Below are 23,031 nucleotides of genomic sequence, written 5' to 3' on the forward strand. Positions count from 1 at the left end.
CCACCTGATGAAACTTTGGATCCCTGCTAGGAATCTGCCTACTGACACAAATCCTAACCGGCCTCCTACTAGCCATACATTACACCGCAGACACCACCTTAGCCTTCTCATCCGTCGCCCATACATGCCGAAACGTGCAGTACGGCTGACTGATCCGTAACTTACATGCTAATGGAGCATCCTTCTTCTTCATCTGCATCTACCTACACATCGGCCGAGGACTCTACTACGGCTCCTACCTATACAAAGAAACCTGAAACACGGGGATCGTCCTACTACTCACCCTTATAGCAACCGCCTTCGTAGGTTACGTCCTACCATGAGGACAAATATCCTTCTGAGGGGCTACCGTCATCACCAATCTATTCTCAGCTATCCCATACATCGGGCACACCCTCGTAGAGTGGGCCTGAGGAGGATTCTCCGTAGACAACCCCACTCTCACTCGATTCTTCGCCCTACACTTCCTACTACCATTCTTAATCGCCGGTCTCACCCTCATCCACCTCACCTTCCTCCACGAATCCGGCTCAAACAACCCTTTAGGCGTCGTCTCAAACTGCGACAAAATCCCATTCCACCCATACTTTTCTCTAAAAGACATCCTAGGATTCGCACTAATACTCCTCCCGCTAACAGCCCTAGCCTTATTCTCACCCAATCTGCTAGGCGACCCAGAAAACTTTACCCCAGCAAACCCCCTAGTCACACCCCCACATATCAAGCCAGAATGATACTTTCTATTCGCATACGCCATCCTACGCTCAATCCCCAACAAACTAGGAGGAGTACTGGCCCTAGCCGCCTCAGTACTAATCCTATTCTTAATCCCCCTCCTCCACAAATCCAAACAGCGCACAATAACCTTCCGACCCCTCTCCCAACTCCTATTCTGAACCCTAATTGCCAACCTCCTCATTCTCACATGAATCGGCAGTCAGCCAGTAGAGCATCCCTTCACCATCATCGGCCAATTCGCCTCTCTCTCCTACTTTACGATCCTCCTAATTCTCTTCCCCCTAGTCGGAGCACTAGAAAATAAAATGCTCAACCACTAAATACTCTAATAGTTTAGAAAAAACGTTGGTCTTGTAAACCAAAGACTGAAGATTTACCCCTTCTTAGAGTTCCCGGCCCGAAAGGGCCATTATTGCCAAATTTTAACTAAAACCCCCCTACCATCATAAACTTTCGCCTTCCCCCTCCCCCCCTAACCCCCCCCCAGCATGTATCATTGTACATTAAACTATTTACCCCATTATCATGCACTATTCTAGGTAATACATATTAATGCATGTACTATTATTCATATATATGTAATACGGGCATACATCTACTTGGGCCATCTCTACTTTCAGGGTCAGGTTTCACTTCATGAACTCCTAGGATATTAAAGTATTCTCCTCGCGGGCTAAGCCCATGCCGAAGGTGGGGTCTCTGTATATCAATAGAATTTCCCTACGGATATTCTTGGGGACAAACTCTGTATGGTAGCCGGGCATGAACTCCAATTATCTCTTGCCGGACCGGCGTCTGTCGGACCAGGTTATCTCTTAGTCGGTTATCCTCCGAGAAATCAGCAACCGGGTGTCTGTAAGACTCTACGTTACTAGCGTCAGGCCCATTCTTTCCCCCTACACCCCTAGCACTTCTTGCTCTTTTGCGCCTCTGGTTCCTCTGTCAGGGCCACGACTTGGTTAGTCCTACGACCTTGCTCTTTACGAATACATCTGGTTGGCTATTGGTCACCATTTTGCCTCTTAATCGCGGCATCCGGGTGGTTCTCTACTGTTGGTTCCCTTTTTTTTTTTGTGGATCTTCACAGGTGGCCCTCATCTATGCACCGCGGTGAATACAATCTAAGACGTGGACGCCGCTGGCTCTCGGTCGGTTTGGTCGATCTCAAGAGTTGCTTAATGAGACGGTTTGTGTATTAGGGGAATCATCTTAACACTGATGCACTGTCAGATGTCATTTGGTTATGGCGAGTCCACAGACTTTACCTATAGGTGCTATTTAGTGAATGCTTGTGGGACATGTTTTTCTATTTTTCTTTTCCTCTTACTTTTTAAACAACACTAGGCACTTCTAACTGAAAAGCTAACTGCGTTTTTTTACGAATTTTATTCATATTTTTTTCATATTCTTTCGTTTGTCAAACGCACCGAACTTCCATTAATAAATCAAATTCATTCATTCGTTATTTTATATCATCATTCGTTATATTTTTTCCATAAAATCAATCCAAACAACCACTAAAGTTCCATTTATAACTACCCACCCAACAAAACCTCAGAGAAAAAGGATTCAAACCTTCATCACCAACTCCCAAAGCTGGTATTTTATATTAAACTATTTTCTGACCTCTCTTAAACTGCCCGGATCGCCCCACAAGATAGCCCTCGCACAAGTTCCAACACAACAAACAATGTCAATAACAACCCTCACCCTCCCGCCAAGAACATCCCAACCCCTCACGAATAAAACACAGCAACACCACTAAAATCCAACCGCGCCACAAAAACACCTCCACTATCAACAGTATCCACTCCCATCTTTCAACACTCAACCCCTCCAACAACCACTCCCACAATAACCACCAAAACCATGCCCGCCCCATAGCCCAAGACCCGCCAATCCCCTCAAGTCTCCGGAAAGGGGTCGGCCGCCAAACACACTGAATAGACAAACACCACCAACATTCCACCCAAATACACCATAAACAGTACTAAAGCCACAAACGGCACCCCCAAACTCACCAACCATCCACATCCCACAACCGACCCTAACACCAACCCAACCACCCCATAATAGGGCGACGGATTAGACGCCACTGCCAGCCCTCCCAAAACAAACCCTACCCCCAAAAGAAAAACAAAATAGGCCATTACAATTTCTGCTTGGCTTCTCTCCAAAATCTACGACCTGAAAAATCGTTGTTGTGAACTTCAACTACAGAAACCTACAAAATCCTTCTCACCCCGAAACAATCACACACTGCAACACACTAAACTACCTCCCACTACACTTGGCTCCCCCAAACTTCACCGATCCCAAAGATTACCCAATGAAACAACTTACACACACCAGGAAAGTCCCCTTAACACTAATACACTGTCAAACACCCCATTCAACCATGATGTACCCGCAGACTTCCACAGTATTGTTCAATGAACCCCCACAAGACACGTCAATCCCACACCTTCTTTCCCCCATAGCTCCCAAGCAAGACACAACCACCTCCGACCGAAACACCAACCACGTTTTTTCACAAATTTTATCTATACTTTTTCACATTTTTGTCTGTCAAAGGCGCTAGAGTCTCATTAATTATTCCAAATAATTATATATTATTTACACCAAATCACACCAAAATATTAAAGAGACCCCCCTACCAAATACACTACAACACCATCACACACCATACCCATCAACCCAATCAACCATGAACAACAACCAACCACAAACTAAATGAACAATCTTAACAAGCCATGAAACAGTAATTAATAATGTAAGCAATGAACAATCTTAACAAGCCATGAAACAGTAATTAATAATGTAAGCAATGAACAATCTTAACAAGCCATGAAACAGTAATTAATAATGTAAGCAATGAACAATCTTAACAAGCCATGAAACAGTAATTAATAATGTAAGCAATGAACAATCTTAACAAGCCATGAAACAGTAATTAATAATGTAAGCAATGAACAATCTTAACAAGCCATGAAACAGTAATTAATAATGTAAGCAATGAACAATCTTAACAAGCCATGAAACAGTAATTAATAATGTAAGCAATGAACAATCTTAACAAGCCATGAAACAGTAATTAATAATGTAAGCAATGAACAATCTTAACAAGCCATGAAACAGTAATTAATAATGTAAGCAATGAACAATCTTAACAAGCCATGAAACAGTAATTAATAATGTAAGCAATGAACAATCTTAACAAGCCATGAAACAGTAATTAATAATGTAAGCAATGAGCGGACCCACCCACGTCCCAGTAGCTTATAACAAAAGCGTGGCACTGAAGATGCCAAGATGGCTGCCGCACAGCCCACGGACAAAAGACTTAGTCCTAACCTTACTGTTAATTCGTGCTAAACATATACATGCAAGTATCCGCGCCCCAGTGTAAATGCCCCCGGCCTCTTACTAAGACAGCGGGAGCAGGCATCAGGCACACCTCCCCGTAGCCCAAGACGCCTTGCTTAGCCACACCCCCACGGGTACTCAGCAGTAATTAACATTAAGCAATGAGTGTAAACTTGACTTAGTTATAGCACACTATCAGGGTTGGTAAATCTTGTGCCAGCCACCGCGGTCATACAAGAAACCCAAATTAACAGTCTTCGGCGTAAAGAGCGGGTGCCCACTATCTTAAGCGGCTAGGATTAAACCGCAACTAAGCTGTCATAAGCCCAAGATGCCCCTAAAGCCACCCCCAAGACGATCCTAACGCCTGTGATCGACTAGACCCCGCGAAAGCCAGGGCTCAAACTGGGATTAGATACCCCACTATGCCTGGCCCTAAATCTTGATACTTACCCTACTAAAGTATCCGCCCGAGAACTACGAGCACAAACGCTTAAAACTCTAAGGACTTGGCGGTGCCCCAAACCCACCTAGAGGAGCCTGTTCTATAATCGATAACCCACGCTGCACCCCACCACTCCTTGCCCGAACAGCCTACATACCGCCGTCGCCAGCTCACCTCCTCTGAGAGTCTAATAGTGAGCCCAATAGCCCCACTCGCTAAAAAGACAGGTCAAGGTATAGCTCACGAAGTGGAAGAAATGGGCTACATTTTCTAGAATAGAAAATCACACGGAAAGGGGCATGAAACAACCCCTGGAAGGCGGATTTAGCAGTAAAATGGGACAATAACGCCCTGTTTAAGCTGGCTCTGGAGCACGTACATACCGCCCGTCACCCTCCTCGCAGGCTACAACTCACCCATAATTAATAACCTAATCAGCTGAAGATGAGGCAAGTCGTAACAAGGTAAGTGTACTGGAAGGTGCACTTAGCATATCGGGGCGTAGCTATAATACAAAGCATTCAGCTTACACCTGAAAGATACCTGCCACCCGCTGGGTCGCCCTGAAGCTAAACTCTAGCCCAATCACCCCCTAACCAACAGTCAAAACCTACTTCCACCCATAAACTAAAACATTCTCTCAGCTTAGTATAGGCGATAGAAAAGTTCTCACGGCGCGATAGAGACCACCTGTACCGTAAGGGAAAGATGAAATAATAATGAAAACCCAAGCAACATACAGCAAAGATAAACCCTTGTACCTCTTGCATCATGATTTAGCAAGAACAACCAAGCAAAACGAATTTAGGCTTGCCCCCCCGAATCCCAAGCGAGCTACTTACAGGCAGCTATCCGAGCGAACCCGTCTCTGTTGCAAAAGAGTGGGACGACCTGTTAGTAGAGGTGAAAAGCCAACCGAGCTGGGCGATAGCTGGTTGCCTGTGAAACGAACCTGAGTTCCTCCTTGATTCTTTCCCCCGGGCTCTTTGCCAAAACCCCCATGTAACAAATCAAGAATAATTTAAAGGAGGTACAGCTCCTTTAAAAAAGGATACACCCCCTCGCAGCGGATAACATGACTCCCCGCCTCCCTTGTAGGCCCTTAAGCAGCCATCAGTAAAGAGTGCGTCAAAGCTCCTCTCCCAAAAATACAAGAACTACATGACTCCCTCCCCCCTAACAGGCCAACCTATCATAATAGGAGAATCAATGCTAGAATGAGTAACTAGGGACATCCCTCTTAAGCGCAAACTTACATCCCCCATTATTAACAGCACCTAACTAATACCACAATCCCAACAAGCCAGCACATTAAAACCACCCTGTTAACCCGACCCAGGAGCGCCTACTAGAAGGACCAAAATCTGCAAAAGGAACTAGGCAAACCCAAGACCCGACTGTTTACCAAAAACATAGCCTTCAGCAATCCAAGTATTGAAGGTGATGCCTGCCCAGTGACCCTCAGTTCAACGGCCGCGGTATCCTAACCGTGCGAAGGTAGCGCAATCAATTGTCCCATAAATCGGGACTTGTATGAATGGCTAAACGAGGCCTTAACTGTCTCTTGCAGATAGTCAGTGAAATTGATCCTCCTGTACAAAAGCAGGAATAGGCACATAAGACGAGAAGACCCTGTGGAACTTAAAAATCAGCGGCCACCATGCGCAAACACACGCCTACTAGGCCTACAATCAAACCTCTACACTGGCCTGCATTTTTCGGTTGGGGCGACCTTGGAGAAAAAAAGAACCTCCAAAAATAAGACCACCCCTCTTAACTGAGAGCAACACCTCAATGTACTAACAGTAACCAGACCCAATAACAATTGATCAATGGACCAAGCTACCCCAGGGATAACAGCGCAATCCCTCCCAAGAGCCCCTATCGACGGAGGGGTTTACGACCTCGATGTTGGATCAGGACATCCTAATGGTGCAGCTGCTATTAAGGGTTCGTTTGTTCAACGATTAACAGTCCTACGTGATCTGAGTTCAGACCGGAGCAATCCAGGTCGGTTTCTATCTATGCAGCACTTTCCCCAGTACGAAAGGACCGGAAAAGTAGGACCAATGCCACCGGCACGTCTTCCCTCTAAATAATGACTTCAACTAAATTATAAAGAGAGCCCACATAAACCCCCCAAGCCCAAGAAAAGGGCCGCTAGCGTGGCAGAGCCCGGCAAATGCAAAAGGCTTAAGCCCTTTACCCAGAGGTTCAAATCCTCTCCCTAGCCCGACCCACAATGACCCTCCCCTCCACCCTAACGCACCTTGCTATAACCCTCTCCTATGCAATCCCAATTCTAATTGCCGTAGCCTTCCTAACCCTAATAGAACGAAAAGTCCTGGGCTACATACAAGCCCGAAAAGGCCCTAACATTGTAGGGCCCTTCGGGCTATTACAACCCGTAGCTGACGGCGTAAAATTACTTATCAAAGAGCCTATTCGCCCAACCACCTCCTCCCCACTCCTCTTCATCACAACCCCCATACTAGCCCTCCTCCTAGCGCTAACTATTTGAATCCCCCTCCCACTCCCCTTCTCCCTTGCCGACTTAAACCTAGGGCTGCTCTTCCTTATGGCTATATCAAGTCTAGCAGTATACTCAATCCTATGGTCCGGATGAGCCTCCAACTCAAAATATGCACTAATCGGGGCCCTCCGGGCAGTAGCACAGACCATTTCCTACGAGGTCACACTAGCTATCATCCTCCTGTCCGTGGTCCTCCTAAGCGGTAACTACACCCTACATACACTTACCACCGCCCAAGAACCCCTCTACCTAATCTTCTCCTCATGGCCCCTTGCAATAATATGATACATCTCCACACTAGCTGAAACGAACCGAGCTCCCTTTGATCTCACAGAAGGAGAATCAGAACTAGTCTCAGGATTCAACGTAGAGTACGCTGCAGGACCATTTACCCTATTCTTCCTAGCCGAATACGCAAACATTATGCTAATAAACACCCTAACCACAATTCTATTTCTAAACTCTAGCTCACTCAACTTACCCCCACAACTACTCACAATCGCCCTAACAACAAAAATCCTACTCCTCTCCTCCGGATTCCTATGAATCCGCGCCTCCTACCCACGCTTCCGCTATGACCAGCTCATACACCTTCTCTGAAAAAACTTTCTACCCCTAACACTAGCACTATGCCTCTGGCACATCAGCATACCAATCTGCTACGCAGGCGTACCTCCTTGCCTAAGGAAATGTGCCTGAATGCAAAGGGTCACTATGATAAGGTGAACATAGAGGTATACCAGCCCTCTCATTTCCTATAGACCTTGGACCTTAGAAAAACAGGATTCGAACCTGCACAGAAGGGATCAAAACCCTTCATACTTCCCTTATATTATTTCCTAGTAGAGTCAGCTAACAAAGCTATCGGGCCCATACCCCGAAAATGATGGTTTGACCCCTTCCTCTGCTAATGAATCCCCACACAAAACTAATCTCCTCCCTAAGTCTAATCCTTGGCACAACCATCACAATCTCAAGCAACCACTGAATAATAGCCTGAGCTGGACTAGAGCTTAATACCCTCGCTATTGTCCCACTCATTTCAAAGCCCCACCACCCTCGAGCCATCGAAGCTACAATCAAGTATTTCCTAGTACAAGCAACAGCCTCCACCCTTCTCCTATTCTCAAGCATAATAAATGCATGATCCACAGGCCAATGAGATATTACTCAACTAACCAACCCTACCTCCTCCACACTACTAACAGTAGCGATCGCAATGAAACTAGGACTAGTACCCTTCCACTTCTGATTCCCAGAAGTACTACAGGGCTCATCCCTAATCACCGCCCTACTTCTCTCCACAATAATAAAACTCCCTCCAACCACCCTCCTCTTCCTAACCTCACACTCACTCAACCCAGTACTATTAACCACCATAGCCGTCACCTCCGTAGCCCTTGGAGGATGAATAGGCCTAAACCAGACACAGCTCCGAAAGATCTTAGCCTTCTCATCCATCGCCCATCTTGGATGAATGGCTATAACCATCATCTACAACCCCAAACTTGGCCTGCTAGCCTTCTACCTATACATCCTAACAACCACCGCTGTGTTCCTCACCCTCAACTCAACCAAAGCCCTAAAGCTAGTGACGCTAATAACATCATGAACAAAAACTCCCACACTAAATGCCACCCTCATGCTAATCCTACTCTCCCTAGCAGGGCTTCCCCCACTAACAGGCTTCCTGCCCAAATGACTCATCATTCAAGAGCTAACCAAACAAGGAATAACCACAACAGCTACAGCTACTGCCATCCTCTCCCTCCTAGGGTTATTCTTCTACCTCCGCCTCGCATACCACTCAACAATCACACTGCCTCCCAACTCTACAAACTACATAAAACAATGACATTTCACTACCCCAACAAACACCATAACCGCCATCCTTGCCGCTCTATCAACACTAGTCCTACCACTCTCCCCCCTAGTCCTAACCGCTATCTAGAAACTTAGGATAACCAGCAAACCGAAGGCCTTCAAAGCCTTAAATAAGAGTTAAATCCTCTTAGTTTCTGCTAAGACCCGCAGGATACTACCCCGCATCCCCTGAATGCAACTCAGACGCTTTAATTAAGCTAGGGCCTTCCCTAGATAGATGGGCCTTGATCCCATAAAACCCTAGTTAACAGCTAGGTGCCCCAGCCAGCGAGCTTCTATCTACCAGACCCCGGCACGTCCTTAACGTACATCAATGAGCTTGCAACTCAACATGAACTTCACCACAGGGTCGATAAGAAGGGGAATCAAACCCCTGTAAAAAGGACTACAGCCTAACGCTTAAACACTCAGCCATCTTACCTATGACATCCATCAATCGATGACTATTCTCAACTAACCACAAAGACATCGGAACACTATACCTAATCTTCGGGGCCTGAGCTGGCATAGTTGGCACCGCCCTTAGCCTGCTCATCCGCGCAGAGCTGGGCCAACCGGGCACTCTCCTGGGCGATGATCAAATCTACAACGTAATCGTCACCGCCCATGCATTCGTAATAATCTTCTTCATAGTCATACCAATCATAATTGGCGGCTTCGGAAACTGACTCGTCCCACTCATAATTGGTGCCCCCGACATAGCCTTCCCACGCATAAACAACATAAGTTTCTGACTACTTCCACCATCCTTCCTCCTACTACTAGCCTCCTCAACAGTAGAAGCAGGGGCCGGCACTGGATGAACTGTCTACCCCCCACTAGCCGGTAACATGGCCCATGCCGGAGCCTCAGTAGACCTGGCAATCTTTTCCCTACATCTAGCAGGAATTTCATCCATCCTAGGGGCAATCAACTTCATCACAACCGCCATCAACATAAAACCCCCAGCCCTCTCCCAATACCAAACACCCCTGTTCGTATGATCAGTCCTCATTACTGCCATCCTACTGCTACTCTCACTCCCAGTCTTAGCTGCTGGCATTACTATACTACTTACAGATCGAAACCTCAACACAACATTCTTCGACCCCGCTGGCGGAGGTGACCCAATCCTATACCAACACCTCTTCTGATTCTTTGGCCACCCCGAAGTCTATATCCTAATTCTACCAGGCTTTGGAATCATCTCTCACGTAGTAACATACTATGCAGGCAAAAAAGAGCCATTCGGCTACATAGGAATAGTATGAGCCATGCTATCTATTGGCTTCCTGGGCTTTATCGTATGGGCCCATCACATATTCACAGTAGGCATAGACGTAGATACTCGAGCATATTTTACATCCGCCACTATAATCATCGCCATCCCAACTGGCATCAAAGTCTTTAGCTGACTGGCGACACTGCACGGAGGAACCATTAAATGAGACCCCCCAATACTATGAGCCCTGGGCTTCATCTTCCTCTTCACCATTGGAGGCCTAACAGGGATCGTCCTGGCAAACTCCTCACTAGACATCGCCTTACACGACACATACTATGTAGTTGCCCACTTCCATTATGTCCTCTCAATAGGAGCTGTCTTTGCCATCCTAGCAGGGTTCACCCACTGATTCCCCCTACTAACAGGATTCACCCTACACCCCACATGAGCCAAGGCACATTTCGGAGTCATATTCACAGGGGTAAACCTAACATTCTTCCCACAGCACTTCCTAGGCCTTGCCGGTATACCCCGACGATACTCGGACTACCCAGATGCCTACACCCTGTGGAACACCATGTCCTCTATCGGCTCACTAATCTCAATAACAGCCGTAGTCATGCTAATATTTATCATCTGAGAAGCCTTCGCCTCGAAACGAAAAGTCATACAACCAGAGCTAACCACAACTCACGTTGAATGAATCCACGGCTGCCCGCCCCCACACCACACATTTGAAGAACCCGCCTTCGTCCAAGTACAAGAAAGGAAGGAATCGAACCTCCGTACACTGGTTTCAAGCCAGCCGCATCTAACCACTTATGCTTCTTTCTTCCATGGGGCGTTAGTAAAACAATTACATAGCCTTGTCAAGGCTAAATCACAAGTGAAAACCCTGTACTCCTCACCCATGGCCAACCACTCACAACTTGGATTCCAAGACGCCTCATCCCCCATCATAGAAGAGCTCATCGAATTCCACGACCACGCCCTAATAGTTGCACTAGCCATCTGTAGCCTAGTCCTATACCTCCTAACACTCATACTAATAGAAAAACTATCCTCAAACACAGTAGATGCCCAGGAAATCGAACTAATCTGAACAATCCTGCCAGCCATCGTCCTCATCATACTCGCCCTCCCATCTCTACAAATCCTATACATAATAGACGAAATCAACGAGCCAGACCTCACACTAAAAGCTATCGGCCACCAATGATACTGAACTTACGAATACACAGACTTTAAAGACCTCACATTCGATTCCTACATAATCCCAACAACAGATCTCCCACCTGGACACTTCCGACTACTAGAAGTCGACCACCGCGTGATTATCCCAATAGAATCCCCAATCCGCATCATCATCACAGCCAACGACGTACTCCATGCCTGAGCAATCCCCGCCCTAGGTGTAAAAACTGACGCAGTCCCAGGACGACTAAACCAAACCTCATTCATCACTACCCGACCGGGAATCTTCTATGGCCAATGCTCAGAAATTTGTGGGGCTAACCATAGCTACATACCAATCGTAGTAGAATCAACCCCCCTAACCCACTTCGAACGCTGATCCTCACTCATATCCTCCTAATCATTAAGAAGCTATGTACCAGCACTAGCCTTTTAAGCTAGCGAAAGAGGACCGCCCGCCCCTCCTTAATGATATGCCTCAACTTAACCCAGCCCCATGACTTTTTATCATACTAATATCATGACTAACCTTCGCACTGATTATTCAACCCAAACTCCTACCTTTCACCTCCACTAACGCCCCATCCAACAAACCCATCACAACTGACAACACTCCCTGACACTGACCATGGCCCTAAACTTCTTCGACCAATTCACAAGCCCCTGCTTCCTAGGCATCCCTCTCATCCTAATCTCAACACTACTCCCCACCCTACTATTCCCCTCACCCACTAATCGATGAATCACTAATCGCCTCTCCACCCTCCAACTATGGCTCATCCACCTAATCACAAAACAGTTAATACTACCCTTAAATAAAGGAGGACATAAATGGGCCCTAGTCCTGACATCACTAATAATACTACTACTCACAATCAACCTGCTAGGACTACTACCCTACACATTTACCCCAACTACTCAACTATCAATAAACATAGCCTTCGCCTTTCCTCTCTGACTGGCCACCCTCCTTACAGGACTACGCAACCAACCCACAACATCCCTAGGCCATCTCCTACCTGAGGGCACTCCAACACCACTAATCCCCGCCCTAATCCTAATCGAAACTGTCAGCCTCCTTATCCGCCCCCTAGCCCTAGGAGTCCGCCTCACCGCAAACCTAACAGCAGGCCACCTACTAATCCAACTCATCTCCACCGCCACCACCACCCTACTCCCAGTCCTCCCAACAATCTCCATCCTAACTACACTAGTCCTACTATTGCTAACAGCCCTAGAAATTGCAGTAGCCATAATCCAAGCCTACGTCTTCGTCCTACTTCTAAGCCTATACCTACAAGAAAACATCTAATGGCCCACCAAGCACACTCCTACCATATAGTAGACCCTAGCCCCTGACCTATCTTCGGCGCAGCAGCTGCTTTACTCACTACTTCCGGACTCATTATATGATTCCACTACAACTCCCCCCAACTATTAGCCCTGGGTATACTCACCATATTCCTAGTCATACTACAATGATGACGAGATATTGTACGAGAGAGCACATTCCAAGGCCACCATACCCCCGCCGTCCAAAAAGGCTTACGATACGGAATAATCCTATTCATTACATCCGAAGCATTCTTCTTCCTGGGCTTCTTCTGAGCATTCTTCCACTCCAGCCTAGCCCCCACCCCAGAACTGGGCGGACAATGACCCCCCACAGGAATTAGCCCCCTTAACCCCCTAGAAGTACCCCTACTAAACACAGCAATCCTCCTCGCCTCAGGTATCACTGTAACATGAGCACACCACAGCATCATAAACAGCAACCGAAAACAAGCAACCCAAGCACTTGCCCTAACCATTCTCCTGGGCTTTTACTTCACAGCACTACAAGCAATAGAATATTACGAAGCACCATTCTCAATCGCCGATGGTGTATACGGCTCAACATTCTTCATTGCTACAGGCTTCCACGGACTCCACGTAATCATCGGATCCTCCTTCCTATCAATCTGCCTCCTACGCTTAATTAACTTCCACTTCACACCCAACCACCACTTCGGATTCGAAGCAGCCGCCTGATACTGGCACTTCGTAGACGTCATCTGACTATTCCTCTACATAACCATCTACTGATGAGGTTCCTGCTCTTCTAGTATACTAATTACAATCGACTTCCAATCTATAAAATCTGGTGCAACCCCAGAGAAGAGCAATCAACATAATCACCTTCATACTAACCCTATCTCTTACCCTAAGCACAATCCTAATCACACTAAACCTCTGGCTCGCCCAAACAAACCCCGACTCAGAAAAACTATCCCCATACGAATGTGGCTTCGACCCTCTAGGATCTGCCCGACTCCCATTCTCAATCCGATTCTTCCTCAGTAGCCATCCTATTCCTACTGTTCGACCTAGAGATCGCACTCCTACTCCCACTACCATGAGCAATCCAACTCCAATCTCCCACCTCCACCCTAACCTGAGCATCCATTATTATCGCCCTCCTCACACTAGGATTAGTCTACGAATGACTCCAAGGGGGCCTAGAATGAGCCGAATAAATACAGAAAGGTAGTCTAACCAAGACAGTTGATTTCGACTCAACAAATCATAGATTAGCCCTATGCCTCTCTCCATGTCACTCCTCCACCTAAGCTTCTACTCCTCTTTCACCCTAAGCTGCCTAGGGCTGGCCTTCCACCGAACACACCTAATCTCCGCCCTACTATGTCTAGAGAGCATAATACTCTCCATATACATCGCCCTGTCAATCTGACCTGTCGAAACCCAAACAACATCCATCGCCTTAGCCCCCGTATTTATGCTAACATTCTCAGCCTGCGAGGCAGGCGCCGGCCTAGCCATACTAGTTGCCTCCACCCGAACTCACGGTTCCGACCACCTACATAACCTAAACCTCCTACAATGCTAAAAATCCTTCTTCCAACAATCATACTTTTCCCCACAGCCCTCCTATCTCCCCAAAAATTCCTATGAACTAACACCACCGCCCACAGCTTCCTAATCGCTTTCATCAGCCTTCACTGACTACTCCCCACATACTACCCCCACAAAAATCTCACCCAATGAACAAGCACCGACCAAATCTCATCGCCTCTGCTAGTCCTATCCTGCTGACTACTCCCACTCATAATCCTAGCAAGCCAGAATCACCTACAACACGAGCCACCAATCCGCAAACAAATCTTCATCGCTACCCTAACCACAGTACAACCCCTGCTTCTCCTGGCATTCTCAGCCACCGAACTAATACTATTCTACATTACATTCGAAGCAACCCTAATCCCCACCCTAATCCTAATCACACGCTGAGGAGGCCAGCCAGAGCGCCTAAGCGCAGGCATCTACCTACTATTCTACACACTCATCAGCTCCCTGCCCCTACTAGTCACAATCCTATACCTCCACACACACATCGGTACTCTGCACCTCACAATACTTAAACTGACTCATCCCCCACTCACCAACTCCTGAACCAACCTCCTACTAAGTCTAGCATTACTAATAGCATTCATAGTAAAAGCCCCCCTCTACGGCCTCCACCTATGACTACCCAAAGCCCACGTAGAAGCCCCAATTGCAGGATCCATACTACTTGCCGCCCTACTCCTAAAATTAGGAGGCTACGGCATCATACGCCTCACTCTCTTAACCGGCCCCCTCACACCCTACCTGCACTACCCCTTCCTCACCCTAGCCCTCTGAGGTGCACTAATAACCAGCTCAATCTGCCTACGCCAAACCGACCTAAAATCCCTCATCGCCTACTCCTCCGTAAGCCATATAGGCCTAGTCATCGCTGCAAGCATCCTCCAAACCCATTGATCATTCTCAGGCGCAATAATCCTAATAATCTCCCACGGCCTCACCTCCTCAATACTCTTCTGTCTAGCAAACACAACCTACGAGCGCACTCACAGCCGAATCCTCCTCCTAACACGAGGCCTACAACCCCTCCTACCCCTTATAGCCACTTGATGACTACTAGCCAACCTCACAAACATAGCCCTACCACCAACCACAAACCTGATAGCAGAACTAACCATCATAATCGCACTATTTAACTGATCTGCCCCCACCATCATCCTAACAGGAGCCACAACCCTACTAACTGCCTCCTACACCCTATTCATGCTACTAACAACCCAGCGAGGCACACTACCAACCCACATCACCTCACTACAAAACTCAAGTACGCGAGAGCACCTCCTAATAGCCCTCCACATCATCCCCCTACTCCTCTTAATCCTCAAGCCAGAAATAATCTCAGGAATACCCTTATGCAAGTATAGTTTCAACCCAAACATTAGACTGTGATCCTAAAAATAGAAGTTAGACCCTTCTTACTTGCCAAGGGGGGTTCAACCAGCAAGAACTGCTAATTCCTGCATCTGAGTCTAAAACCTCAGCCCCCTCAACTTTTAAAGGATAACAGCAATCCACTGGTCTTAGGAGCCACTCATCTTGGTGCAAATCCAAGTAAAAGTAATGGAAACAGCATTACTTCTTAACACCTCCATACTCCTCACACTAACAACCATCCTCGCACCAATCCTACTTCCACTGCTCTCAACCGCCCGCCCAACCTCTCCAGCCGCCATCACACACGCCGTCAAGACTGCTTTCCTGACCAGCCTAGCCCCAGTATCCCTCTTCATGTACTCAGGGTCAGAGAGCATCATCTACTGCTGAGAATGAAATTTCACTACAAACTTCAAAATCCCCCTTAGCTTTAAAATCGACCAATACTCCATAATATTCTTCCCTATCGCACTCTTCGTAACATGGTCCATCCTCCAATTCGCATCCTGATACATAGCATCAGAACCACACATCACAAAATTCTTCTCCTTCCTCCTAACATTCCTAATCGCCATACTCACCTTAACAGTCGCCAACAACATATTCCTCCTATTTATCGGCTGGGAAGGAGTTGGAATCATGTCCTTCCTACTAATCGGCTGATGACAAGGCCGTACAGAAGCCAATACAGCCGCACTTCAAGCTGTACTCTACAACCGGATCGGAGACATCGGCCTCATCCTAAGCATAGCATACCTAGCCTCAACAATAAATACATGAGAAATCCAACAAACCCCCTCTCCCGAACAAACTCCAACCCTCCCCTTACTCGGACTTATCCTGGCCGCTACAGGAAAATCAGCCCAATTTGGCCTTCACCCATGACTACCTGCCGCTATAGAAGGCCCAACCCCAGTCTCTGCACTACTCCACTCCAGCACCATAGTAGTAGCCGGAATCTTCCTACTCATCCGTACCCACCCCATACTCTCCACCAACCAAACCGCTCTCACCTCATGCCTTTGCTTAGGAGCACTATCCACACTGTTCGCCGCCACCTGCGCCCTAACACAAAACGACATCAAAAAAATCATTGCCTTCTCCACATCCAGCCAACTCGGACTGATAATAGTCACCATTGGACTAAACCTCCCCCAACTAGCCTTCCTCCACATCTCAACACACGCCTTCTTCAAAGCCATGCTATTCCTCTGCTCCGGATCAATCATCCACGCCCTCAATGGAGAGCAAGACATTCGAAAAATAGGGGCCCTTCAAAAAACACTCCCAACAACCACTACCTGCCTAACCATTGGAAACCTCGCCCTAATAGGAGCCCCATTCCTAGCAGGATTCTACTCAAAAGACCTAATTATCGAGAGCCTAAACACCTCCTACCTAAACGCCTGAGCCCTACTCCTAACACTCCTAGCAACATCATTCACAGCAATGTACAGCCTACGTATAACCCTCCTAGTCCAAACCGAATTCCCCCGCATCCCTACAACCACCCCCATAAATGAAAACACTCCCACACTCATTAACCCAATCACTCGACTCGCCCTAGGTAGCATCATAGCCGGCCTACTCATTACCTCCTATATCCCCCCTACAAAAACACCACCAATAACCATACCCACACTTACAAAAACCGCCGCAATCGTCGTCACAGTCCTGGGCATTATCCTAGCCCTAGAGCTCTCAAACATAACCCATACTCTAACCCAACCAAAACAAACCCCACACCTAAACTTTTCCTCTATACTAGGATACTTCAACCCCCTAGTACACCGCCTCAGCTCCTCAGTCACACTAAACAACGGACAAAAACTCGCCTCCCACCTAACCGACCTATCCTGATACAAAAAAATAGGCCCCGAAGGACTCGCCGACCTCCAACTTACAGCAGCTAAAACTTCAACCCTCTTTCACACTGGGCTTCTCAAAACCTACCTAGGGACCTTCGCCCTATCGACCCTCATTATCCTCCTATCAACACACTAATCAAACCAATGGCCCCCAACCCCCGAAAATCCCACCCCCTACTAAAAACAATCAACGACTCCCTAATCGACCTGCCCACTCCCCCAAACATCTCCACCTGATGAAACTTTGGATCCCTGCTAGGAATCTGCCTACTGACACAAATCCTAACCGGCCTCCTACTAGCCATACATTACACCGCAGACACCACCTTAGCCTTCTCATCCGTCGCCCATACATGCCGAAACGTGCAGTACGGCTGACTGATCCGTAACTTACATGCTAATGGAGCATCCTTCTTCTTCATCTGCATCTACCTACACATCGGCCGAGGACTCTACTACGGCTCCTACCTATACAAAGAAACCTGAAACACGGGGATCGTCCTACTACTCACCCTTATAGCAACCGCCTTCGTAGGTTACGTCCTACCATGAGGACAAATATCCTTCTGAGGGGCTACCGTCATCACCAATCTATTCTCAGCTATCCCATACATCGGGCACACCCTCGTAGAGTGGGCCTGAGGAGGATTCTCCGTAGACAACCCCACTCTCACTCGATTCTTCGCCCTACACTTCCTACTACCATTCTTAATCGCCGGTCTCACCCTCATCCACCTCACCTTCCTCCACGAATCCGGCTCAAACAACCCTTTAGGCGTCGTCTCAAACTGCGACAAAATCCCATTCCACCCATACTTTTCTCTAAAAGACATCCTAGGATTCGCACTAATACTCCTCCCGCTAACAGCCCTAGCCTTATTCTCACCCAATCTGCTAGGCGACCCAGAAAACTTTACCCCAGCAAACCCCCTAGTCACACCCCCACATATCAAGCCAGAATGATACTTTCTATTCGCATACGCCATCCTACGCTCAATCCCCAACAAACTAGGAGGAGTACTGGCCCTAGCCGCCTCAGTACTAATCCTATTCTTAATCCCCCTCCTCCACAAATCCAAACAGCGCACAATAACCTTCCGACCCCTCTCCCAACTCCTATTCTGAACCCTAATTGCCAACCTCCTCATTCTCACATGAATCGGCAGTCAGCCAGTAGAGCATCCCTTCACCATCATCGGCCAATTCGCCTCTCTCTCCTACTTTACGATCCTCCTAATTCTCTTCCCCCTAGTCGGAGCACTAGAAAATAAAATGCTCAACCACTAAATACTCTAATAGTTTAGAAAAAACGTTGGTCTTGTAAACCAAAGACTGAAGATTTACCCCTTCTTAGAGTTCCCGGCCCGAAAGGGCCATTATTGCCAAATTTTAACTAAAACCCCCCTACCATCATAAACTTTCGCCTTCCCCCTCCCCCCCTAACCCCCCCCCAGCATGTATCATTGTACATTAAACTATTTACCCCATTATCATGCACTATTCTAGGTAATACATATTAATGCATGTACTATTATTCATATATATGTAATACGGGCATACATCTACTTGGGCCATCTCTACTTTCAGGGTCAGGTTTCACTTCATGAACTCCTAGGATATTAAAGTATTCTCCTCGCGGGCTAAGCCCATGCCGAAGGTGGGGTCTCTGTATATCAATAGAATTTCCCTACGGATATTCTTGGGGACAAACTCTGTATGGTAGCCGGGCATGAACTCCAATTATCTCTTGCCGGACCGGCGTCTGTCGGACCAGGTTATCTCTTAGTCGGTTATCCTCCGAGAAATCAGCAACCGGGTGTCTGTAAGACTCTACGTTACTAGCGTCAGGCCCATTCTTTCCCCCTACACCCCTAGCACTTCTTGCTCTTTTGCGCCTCTGGTTCCTCTGTCAGGGCCACGACTTGGTTAGTCCTACGACCTTGCTCTTTACGAATACATCTGGTTGGCTATTGGTCACCATTTTGCCTCTTAATCGCGGCATCCGGGTGGTTCTCTACTGTTGGTTCCCTTTTTTTTTTTGTGGATCTTCACAGGTGGCCCTCATCTATGCACCGCGGTGAATACAATCTAAGACGTGGACGCCGCTGGCTCTCGGTCGGTTTGGTCGATCTCAAGAGTTGCTTAATGAGACGGTTTGTGTATTAGGGGAATCATCTTAACACTGATGCACTGTCAGATGTCATTTGGTTATGGCGAGTCCACAGACTTTACCTATAGGTGCTATTTAGTGAATGCTTGTGGGACATGTTTTTCTATTTTTCTTTTCCTCTTACTTTTTAAACAACACTAGGCACTTCTAACTGAAAAGCTAACTGCGTTTTTTTACGAATTTTATTCATATTTTTTTCATATTCTTTCGTTTGTCAAACGCACCGAACTTCCATTAATAAATCAAATTCATTCATTCGTTATTTTATATCATCATTCGTTATATTTTTTCCATAAAATCAATCCAAACAACCACTAAAGTTCCATTTATAACTACCCACCCAACAAAACCTCAGAGAAAAAGGATTCAAACCTTCATCACCAACTCCCAAAGCTGGTATTTTATATTAAACTATTTTCTGACCTCTCTTAAACTGCCCGGATCGCCCCACAAGATAGCCCTCGCACAAGTTCCAACACAACAAACAATGTCAATAACAACCCTCACCCTCCCGCCAAGAACATCCCAACCCCTCACGAATAAAACACAGCAACACCACTAAAATCCAACCGCGCCACAAAAACACCTCCACTATCAACAGTATCCACTCCCATCTTTCAACACTCAACCCCTCCAACAACCACTCCCACAATAACCACCAAAACCATGCCCGCCCCATAGCCCAAGACCCGCCAATCCCCTCAAGTCTCCGGAAAGGGGTCGGCCGCCAAACACACTGAATAGACAAACACCACCAACATTCCACCCAAATACACCATAAACAGTACTAAAGCCACAAACGGCACCCCCAAACTCACCAACCATCCACATCCCACAACCGACCCTAACACCAACCCAACCACCCCATAATAGGGCGACGGATTAGACGCCACTGCCAGCCCTCCCAAAACAAACCCTACCCCCAAAAGAAAAACAAAATAGGCCATTACAATTTCTGCTTGGCTTCTCTCCAAAATCTACGACCTGAAAAATCGTTGTTGTGAACTTCAACTACAGAAACCTACAAAATCCTTCTCACCCCGAAACAATCACACACTGCAACACACTAAACTACCTCCCACTACACTTGGCTCCCCCAAACTTCACCGATCCCAAAGATTACCCAATGAAACAACTTACACACACCAGGAAAGTCCCCTTAACACTAATACACTGTCAAACACCCCATTCAACCATGATGTACCCGCAGACTTCCACAGTATTGTTCAATGAACCCCCACAAGACACGTCAATCCCACACCTTCTTTCCCCCATAGCTCCCAAGCAAGACACAACCACCTCCGACCGAAACACCAACCACGTTTTTTCACAAATTTTATCTATACTTTTTCACATTTTTGTCTGTCAAAGGCGCTAGAGTCTCATTAATTATTCCAAATAATTATATATTATTTACACCAAATCACACCAAAATATTAAAGAGACCCCCCTACCAAATACACTACAACACCATCACACACCATACCCATCAACCCAATCAACCATGAACAACAACCAACCACAAACTAAATGAACAATCTTAACAAGCCATGAAACAGTAATTAATAATGTAAGCAATGAACAATCTTAACAAGCCATGAAACAGTAATTAATAATGTAAGCAATGAACAATCTTAACAAGCCATGAAACAGTAATTAATAATGTAAGCAATGAACAATCTTAACAAGCCATGAAACAGTAATTAATAATGTAAGCAATGAACAATCTTAACAAGCCATGAAACAGTAATTAATAATGTAAGCAATGAACAATCTTAACAAGCCATGAAACAGTAATTAATAATGTAAGCAATGAACAATCTTAACAAGCCATGAAACAGTAATTAATAATGTAAGCAATGAACAATCTTAACAAGCCATGAAACAGTAATTAATAATGTAAGCAATGAACAATCTTAACAAGCCATGAAACAGTAATTAATAATGTAAGCAATGAACAATCTTAACAAGCCATGAAACAGTAATTAATAATGTAAGCAATGAACAATCTTAACAAGCCATGAAACAGTAATTAATAATGTAAGCAATGAGCGGACCCACCCACGTCCCAGTAGCTTATAACAAAAGCGTGGCACTGAAGATGCCAAGATGGCTGCCGCACAGCCCACGGACAAAAGACTTAGTCCTAACCTTACTGTTAATTCGTGCTAAACATATACATGCAAGTATCCGCGCCCCAGTGTAAATGCCCCCGGCCTCTTACTAAGACAGCGGGAGCAGGCATCAGGCACACCTCCCCGTAGCCCAAGACGCCTTGCTTAGCCACACCCCCACGGGTACTCAGCAGTAATTAACATTAAGCAATGAGTGTAAACTTGACTTAGTTATAGCACACTATCAGGGTTGGTAAATCTTGTGCCAGCCACCGCGGTCATACAAGAAACCCAAATTAACAGTCTTCGGCGTAAAGAGCGGGTGCCCACTATCTTAAGCGGCTAGGATTAAACCGCAACTAAGCTGTCATAAGCCCAAGATGCCCCTAAAGCCACCCCCAAGACGATCCTAACGCCTGTGATCGACTAGACCCCGCGAAAGCCAGGGCTCAAACTGGGATTAGATACCCCACTATGCCTGGCCCTAAATCTTGATACTTACCCTACTAAAGTATCCGCCCGAGAACTACGAGCACAAACGCTTAAAACTCTAAGGACTTGGCGGTGCCCCAAACCCACCTAGAGGAGCCTGTTCTATAATCGATAACCCACGCTGCACCCCACCACTCCTTGCCCGAACAGCCTACATACCGCCGTCGCCAGCTCACCTCCTCTGAGAGTCTAATAGTGAGCCCAATAGCCCCACTCGCTAAAAAGACAGGTCAAGGTATAGCTCACGAAGTGGAAGAAATGGGCTACATTTTCTAGAATAGAAAATCACACGGAAAGGGGCATGAAACAACCCCTGGAAGGCGGATTTAGCAGTAAAATGGGACAATAACGCCCTGTTTAAGCTGGCTCTGGAGCACGTACATACCGCCCGTCACCCTCCTCGCAGGCTACAACTCACCCATAATTAATAACCTAATCAGCTGAAGATGAGGCAAGTCGTAACAAGGTAAGTGTACTGGAAGGTGCACTTAGCATATCGGGGCGTAGCTATAATACAAAGCATTCAGCTTACACCTGAAAGATACCTGCCACCCGCTGGGTCGCCCTGAAGCTAAACTCTAGCCCAATCACCCCCTAACCAACAGTCAAAACCTACTTCCACCCATAAACTAAAACATTCTCTCAGCTTAGTATAGGCGATAGAAAAGTTCTCACGGCGCGATAGAGACCACCTGTACCGTAAGGGAAAGATGAAATAATAATGAAAACCCAAGCAACATACAGC

At 46.7% G+C, this 23,031-nt stretch overlaps 4 pseudogenes; all 4 read left to right on the forward strand.

The window, feature by feature from the left end:
* The first annotated feature begins 14 nt into the window (after positions 1 to 14).
* LOC128138426 (cytochrome b-like) lies at positions 15 to 947 on the forward strand (annotated as a pseudogene).
* A 6,621-nt stretch (positions 948 to 7,568) lies between these two features.
* Positions 7,569 to 8,937, forward strand: LOC128138430 (NADH-ubiquinone oxidoreductase chain 2-like; annotated as a pseudogene).
* A 3,088-nt stretch (positions 8,938 to 12,025) lies between these two features.
* LOC128138425 (NADH-ubiquinone oxidoreductase chain 5-like) lies at positions 12,026 to 17,092 on the forward strand (annotated as a pseudogene).
* Positions 17,093 to 17,753: 661 nt separating this feature from the next.
* LOC128138428 (cytochrome b-like) lies at positions 17,754 to 18,686 on the forward strand (annotated as a pseudogene).
* Positions 18,687 to 23,031: the final 4,345 nt, after the last annotated feature.

This window comes from Harpia harpyja, unplaced genomic scaffold (assembly GCF_026419915.1).
Source record: "Harpia harpyja isolate bHarHar1 unplaced genomic scaffold, bHarHar1 primary haplotype scaffold_439, whole genome shotgun sequence".
NCBI classification, from domain to species: Eukaryota; Metazoa; Chordata; class Aves; order Accipitriformes; family Accipitridae; genus Harpia; species Harpia harpyja.